The sequence below is a fragment of the Talpa europaea genome, assembly GCF_964194135.1.
Source record: "Talpa europaea genome assembly, chromosome: 5".
In the NCBI taxonomy this organism is placed as follows: Eukaryota; Metazoa; Chordata; class Mammalia; order Eulipotyphla; family Talpidae; genus Talpa; species Talpa europaea.
In genome coordinates, this window is record NC_140071.1 from 1,802,939 (window position 1) to 1,810,605 (window position 7,667).

Sequence of the window (7,667 nt, forward strand, 5' to 3'; positions counted from 1 at the left end):
TGTGGGAGCTGGGTCAGCGGCCAGCGGGGGCGGGAGGTTGCTGTATCTACTCTCTCTCCCGTTGGGTACATCTGGGACTTTTCATAACTAAAGATAAAAGGAGGCTCGGTGCCCATCGATGGATAAGTGGGTAAAGAAACAAAAATAAGAAGATGTGGGCTATGGCGCACCGAGGAATACTCCTCAGCCAGGAAAAAGATGAAACCGTGCCATTTGTGGCAACAAGGGGGCACCTACAGGATATTGTGCCTTAGTGAAACAAGCCAGATTATAAAAGAGAAATCATACAGGATTTCAATCCTATGGAAGTTAAAGAGACTAAGCAAATCATAAGCAAAACAAAAAAAACCAAACTCTTAGATAATAATAACAAAACATAAGGAAAAAAGAGGATGGGGTGTGGGGCAGGGGAATGGCATCAAAGGGGTCTCGACTCTAGAGGTGGGTGAGGCCCATAATGTGGACACACATCCTTCCTTTCTAGGGCTGTGCCTGAAACTTATAGAATGTGAAAAGTCAACATTACTTCCATTAAAAAAAGGCAAACCTAAAAAGAGAGATGACTTGTTCGTGGGATTCACTCTCAAGATGTCCTTTAATGAGCAGCTCTGGAGCTGAAGAACTTTCCAAAAGCTCAGCATCTGCCTTCGCAGGATCTTGTCTCGCTGGAGAGAGCCCTTCGGGGGCACGGAGCACCGGGGCAGTGTGGGTGGAGCCCCCTCACGCCTCTCTTCTCCACCACGCATCATTTGCTTCCCAGGGAGGGGCCAGAGATTCCTCCCAAACTAGCTGTCTCCTAGGACTCTCATCGCCTGGTTCTCGTGATAGATCGTGACTGCCCCAGCGAGCTGCCGTATGAAGATGCTTTCTGCAGCCAATGAGAATGTGACTGGTTCGGGAAAAGCCTCAGTAGTCAGGGAGGTGATACCTGAAATACCAAGGTGGCGGGGGAGCTGTGGCGTGGCAAACTCTGCTGTCCGGGCACCTTCCTCCCGTCCTTCCGCTCGGCTCCAGGGCGTGGCCTCTGGAGGCTCCAGCGGGGCCGGGCATCCTCCAACTGTGTCCACTGGAGAAAAGGGGCGTTTCCTCTTCCTACTCACATGGAAGAACTTCCCCTGGAGGGCCCCAGCCCTTCGCCAGCCTGTGCCCACCTCTCTGACGCGTCCACTGAGCAGCAGCACCACACCGGCCGGAGGCTGAGCAACACCAAACACTTCCTGTAAGCTCTGGGTCTGGCCGGTGTCGTGCTCGGCGCTGGCTGGCAACGTACGTTACCTGCTCATTTCCCGTGAACAACTGAGTTTGGCAACCCTGGATTAGGCGGAGGTTGTCAAACTTAGAGTTTCCCAGGAGTGCAGTGAGGTGGCAGCTGGAAGGACGCAAGGCTCGCCCCCTCCGCGCAGTCACTGCGAAGTGGCAAAGGAGCAGAGCCAGGCCTGAGAGTAAACGTGGCCGCCGCACACACCTGCAGCAGCGGTGACGTGGAAAGGGGCTGGGGAAATGGTAACCGAGCCGTTTGCCATAATCGGGGCGGGGGGGGGGCGGTCCACAGCCCACAAGAATGCTGGGCCAGGGAGCGCCTCTGCCGTGGTCATCTCCGGGTCCACGCCACGCACAACAGGACTGCGCGGGGCAGGGGGGTGCGGAGCTGGCTGCAGGGTGCAGGGCGTGCCGCTGGAGAACCTCGCAGGAGGGGTGATGGCCGCCTGCTTGAGCTGGAGCTTCCAAATCTGAACAACTGGAGCCCAAACCAGAGGGGAGAGCCAGTTGGGATCACCTGTGTCTCCTCCTAGGGAAGCTGTTTGCGGCCTGAGGCTGCGGCATCCAAACGCAGGCTCCACCCCACCCAGCACCCAAACAGAGACAACTGACTAAACACGCTCACAAATGCGCTCACGGACCAGGACACGGCACCTGGATCCTCACACACCCCAGGCTGAGCCTTTGTTCTTGAAAAGCAGAGGGAACAAACCTGGACCCCTGGTCTGCTGCAGTTCTAGTCCCAGGGCCATATCTGGTGCACGACCGCGCCCTGTAAGCTGAGGCCAGGATGAGACGACACGAGCTGCCTGGGCGGGGGGTTGCCAGGAGGAGGGCAACACCGGGGCTCACACCACACGCCTCAGGCTCCCACGGGACACTAGGATGCCCGAGCCCGCAGGCTCACTGGGGGCAAACTTTCATGCCCCGCTGCCCCGACTCCTTCCTCCCTGTCACCCCTCGCTGGCACCCGCGCCCCAGCCACTGGCCTGCTACAGAGATTGAGTCTGGGAAATTATAGATACCCAGAGAACCCGGGCAAGAAACCAAGGGCTATACCCAGCTTTTTGTAGGCGGGGTATGAAGCCAACCTATTAAGAAAGGAAACTCCCTGTTACAACCCATAAAATTAAAAACGAAAAAACAGAAGACACTATCACCAAGGCCGGCAAGGGGGCCGTGGAGAAGCCTCCATCCAGCAGAGCTGTGCGCGACGCCTGCACAGGAGCTGACAGCGACAGGCACAGCCATGCCTGCTGGATTACGGAAAACAGCGGAAGATGTAAGACGGGCACAGTAAGACGGGCACAGCAGAGACGAAGGAACGTGAGACTGCGCCAACGGGAACTAATGGATCTAAAAACACTGTAATCATATTAAAATATAATAGACGCCCCCACAGCAGACAAGCACTGGGATGGAGAGGCTTGGTGAGCTTGCGAGCACAGTGGTGGTGAACACACGAACAGAACAACACAGAGAAAACAGAATTAAAAAATGCAAACAGTGTGAGACTTCTTTGGGATAACAGAAAGAGAAACAGGCTCCAAATGACTGGGATTCCAGAAGGAGAAGAGAAAAAGAGAGGCAAAGGAAACACGTTTAAAGAAATAATTGCTGAGAATCATCTCAATCTGGGAAATGAAGTAGATTTTCTGATCCAAGAGACCGAAAGTTCCAAACAAAATAATGCCAGACGGGCTGAAATACTCCAAGATGTCTTATAATAAAACTGTTGAAAGCCAGTGACAAGGACAGCGTATGAAAAGCATCGAGGGAAAGAACCGTCAGGGAACCCAATTAGACGCCACAGCCTTCTTAGTAGACACCTGACAGTCGAGAAGGGAATGACAGGAGGTACTTAAAGTACCCACAGGCAAAGATTTCCAGCCCGGAATCCTTTGCCTTGCAAGATTATCATTCAAGAGAGAAGGATAAGAAACTTCACTGGAAAACAGAAACTAAAATAATTTATCAACCCCAGCTGCACAGGACAGGAGCGTGAAGACGCGACCATAAACAAACCAAACACAGGCTGAGGTTACAGACACCGAACCGGGCGGGAGAAGGAGACTGAAAACGTCGGCGAGCAGACCACCCAATGGGACACAGAGATAGCCCATCGCGCGCTAACGTCAGCAGGCAAAAGTCAACAGAAATAATGTACAAGACAACGGAAATAGAACCTAAACAGAGCATAAAAGAGACAAAGACAAATATAAGTGTGTGTGCGTGTGTGCGTGCGTGTGTGCAACAAAATGGCTATAAGCGCTATGTCTCAGTAATCACCTGAAGTGTAAGCGGCTTGAACGCGGCAGTTAAAAGGCAGAGAGGGGCTGAGCGGATCTCAAAACAAAGGGCGACATTCTGCTACTTACAGGAAACCCGCCTTACCCACAAATGACAAGCTCAGACTTAGATTTAAAGGTTGAAGGACAATCCTACAAGCAAGTAGTAGTTAAAAAAATCAGGAACAGTTATATTTATACCAGATAAAATAGATTTCCAATTTGAGACGGTAACGAGAGATAGAAATGGACATGACACGGTGCTTAAGGGTCTACCACACCAAGAAGAAACAGCACAAAAATAGACATGCACCAACGCAGGGGGCAAGATACAAAAAAAAACAAACAAAAAAAAAAAAACAATTAATAGGACTGATAGACATTGACACCACCACAATAATTGCAGAGGATTTAAATACTCTTAACTATGGACAGGTAACAAGACAAAGAATAAATAAGCACTGCCCCTAAATGAGGAGCTGATACTAACTTACACAATTTAACCCTAAAGAACCCAACTAGCACGTGGGCAGCAGATCTGAGCATCGCAGAAGGATGCATAGAAACTAAACATGGAAAAATGTTCATCCTTACTTTTAATAAGAGATACAGGTCACAGGTACAACGAGATAATTCTCTTACCCCTGAGAGAATGCACGGGAGGGGGCATCACAATGACCCCAACAACCAGTGCTGGAGAGGACGTGGAGGAAGGGAACCCTGACCACACTGCGGGGGATGTGAACTGGGGCGGGCACTTTGGAGAACGATGTGGATTTAGCTTCAAGAACTGAAAATATCACATGGCAGCCACCCCGCTCTTGGGCATCTCGTCAAAGAATGTGAAACCATCAACTCAAAAAACTACATGTTCTGTGATGTCACGCAGCACTATTCATGACAGCTAGCAAGGGAGGCAGGCAAGCGCTCACAGAGACAGCGTGGACCAGGAAGCTGTGGCCCATCCACACGAGGAATATTATCTAGCCATGAGGAAAGTCAAAATGTGGCCATGTACAGCAAACTGGAAGGAGTTCCAGGGGCCACCTGGCGTAACCAAGTCAGAATGACAGTCAGCGCAGATGATTTCACAAACCAAAATACTTATTAAAAAACCATCAGCCATTAATAAATGAAGTGAGATTCTGAGGTTAAGAGGGAGAGGAAGGGCCTCCCTGGTGGCGCAGGTGGTTGAGTGTTGTGCTGTAAAACTGTCCGGCCGGCAGGCGAGGGTCCCACATGGCGCGGCAGACCTCTCCTGTCGTGCCCGCTGCTTCCCTCAGCAGTGTATTTCGGTTGTCTGCCTGTTCTGCTCCCCGCTGTCTCTGGTGAATCCTCTCACCCTCCTGTGCCTCTGGCCTGTACCCTAGCTCTGGTATAAAAATAAATCTTTAAAAAAAAAATAAGAGGGAGAGGAAGCAGTCAAACGGGCATAAGGGATGTGATGGGGAATAAAATAAAAGTATATTTACATGTAAAAGAACTGTCCAGGGAACTTCTTTGACACAAGGAATCCTGGCACTCCTTCCTGAAAAGTTTTTTTTTTTTAAAGTCTCTTTTTTTTTTTAGATTTATTATTATTTATTTATACAAGCACTGGGTACAGCCAGAAGCGCGGGAGGGTGAGAGAATTCACCAGAGCCAGAGCGGGGAGCAGAGCAGGCAGAAGGACCGAGGTACACTGCTGAGGGGAGCAGCGGGTGGCAGGAGAGGTCTGCGCGCCATGTGGGACCCTCCTCCGGTGGCTGGGGAGAAGCTGGGGATCGAACCGGCGCTGCAGAGACTGCAGGCAGCTTTGCAACCCGGCGCTCTACCGCTGTGCCACCGGGGAGGCCCCCTCCTGGAAAGTTTTAGTCAAGTGGGTGAGGCCCAGAGATGCACAACTCACTCAGCACAGCTGATTCTGGCACAGGTAGCCGTGGCGGCCACATGAGAACAAGTCCCCAAGATCATGTGTAATTTCTAACATCCCTCCTCCATCAGCAGGAAAGACGAAGAGGGTTTTGGGCAGGTTGCTGAGTTAACAATAAAGGCCTTGTCTGCCCTGGTCTCGAGGATGCATTTTTCTGTCAAAACTGTTTCTTAATCTGTGCTAGGAACATGGTGCTTCTAATTTACCTAAACAAAGTCCCAGACCTCGTTACAAGAAGGTGACTGCTGGCTGATGAGCACAGAAGGGAGGGGAGCTGGAGGCAAACAGCAGAGGCAGAGCAAGGGGGTGGGGGGGGGGAGTGCAAAAGAAGGGAAAAGACCTTCACGGCAGCATCCTGCAGAGCGGACCCTGGACAGCAGGCAAGGGGCTGCGCTCTCCTTCCCCAGGGCCGCCCACTGTGGGTCATCCCACCCCTGCTCCTTGAGGACCCGCCAGGTCCAGCCTTGGAGCTGGTTCCCAGCTGGGAAAAGGACAGATACAATTCCTCCGCATGTGGACTGGGAATCTTACGGGGCGAGGGAAAACTGGATGATAAATAAGAAAATTCACGTTAGATGTTGTAGCGGCTGCAAGTATTTCCATCCCCACCCCCAACGATGTACTTGGGTCCTAACCTGGACACCCACATGTAACAGGTCCCCTAATTTGGTAAGTGGGGTCTTTGCAGATGGAATCGCGGTGTCATTAGGGTGGGCTCTGGTCTAGCCGAACGGTGTTCTTGCAAGAAGGGACACAGATACAGGATCAGCCCGAGGCAGCAGCAGCCCAGGAATGCTGACAACTGCTGGCAACCCCGCAAGGTCAGAGAACGGGCATGGAACACACGCTGCTGTGGCACCCAGGCAGGGAGCAGGGTCCCGGGCACACTGCGATTTGGGACCTTCAGCCTCCCACGGGAGACGACACGCGGTTGCTGTCAGCCTCCGGGCTTGTGCCGCTCCGCCCAAGGGCCCGAGGGCCTGGAGAAGGTGCGCGGAGAGAAAAGGCGGGCAGGGATGCGGGCGTGCGGGGCTGGATCTGCAGCTCAGACAGAGCCTCCGGGAGGTCTTAGAGGTGAGCCTGGGGGGGAAGGGACTGTGGCTCCGGGGAGCAGAGCCCAGGGACAGCCGCGCCAAGGCCCCGAGACGGGCGAGTCTGGTGCGGGCCGAGCGCGGGCCGGGAGGGCCGCGGACTAACAGCGCGGCGAGCAAGCGCCGGGTTCCAGCAGCAGCGAGGCCCCCTGACTCTCAGGGGCGGTCAGGAGCCCCAGGCTGCTGCGGGGGAAGCGCCCAGGGGGGCGGCGCGGCAGGGAGGGCAGGCGCGGCTGGACTTTCTGGCGCGCAGGGTCTGGAGGCGGCTTGGGCCGGGGGGAGCCGCGGGGCCGGGGTGACTCGGGGGCTCAGGCCCGCGTGACGCGAAGCCAAGACTCCCAGAGGCGACGGCGGGCGGGGCGCGACCCGGCGCCCCTTCTCACCCAGGGGCAGCCCCGGCGGCGCCTCAGCACGCGCGGGCCGCCCGGGTGTGGGAGCAGCAGCCGGGAGGGCGCGTCTGCGCCGCCCTTGAATCAGCCGCGCCCCAGTTCCACAGCAACGGCGCCCCCCGGGCCCCAGACCCCACCCCCAGCACCCTCGGCCCCTCCGCCTCAGCCGAGCGCGCCGGGGTCCCGGGGCGCGGCCGGCCCCGCCTCCCCGCGACGCCCCGGCAGTCCCGGGCGCCGCACCCCGGTCCGCGAGCCGCCGGCCTCCTGGGCCCCGCGCCCGGCAGCGCCCCCCTCGCCGCGGCGACGGCCCCCCGGGGCCTCGGCTCCGGGCTCCTGCGCGCTCGCGGGCCCCGCTCCCGGCTGGGCGCGGCGGCCGCCCTGGGCGAGCGGGACGGCGTCCGGCGCGGGCCTCGCTCCGCCGCGCGCCCCGTCGGGCCGGGCCCTGACGTCATGAGCGCGAGTCCCGGGGCGGCGGCCTCCGCGCACGCGCAGCGCGGCCCGGCGGGGGGCCCGGCCCCAGGGCGCAGGTCCCGGCGCCCCGGCCCGCGGCGGCCGCGGGGGGGGGTCCCCCCGCGGGACCCCGGCGACTCGCGGACGCCCCGCCGCCCCTCGCCCCCCCCCGCGGCGTCCGCGCCCCACGGGCCCCCGCCCCGAGCGGCGCCTCAGGGCGCAGGCGCGGTCACCGGGGCGGCCGAGTCGAGCGAGGATTTGAAATCGGCCGCGCGTG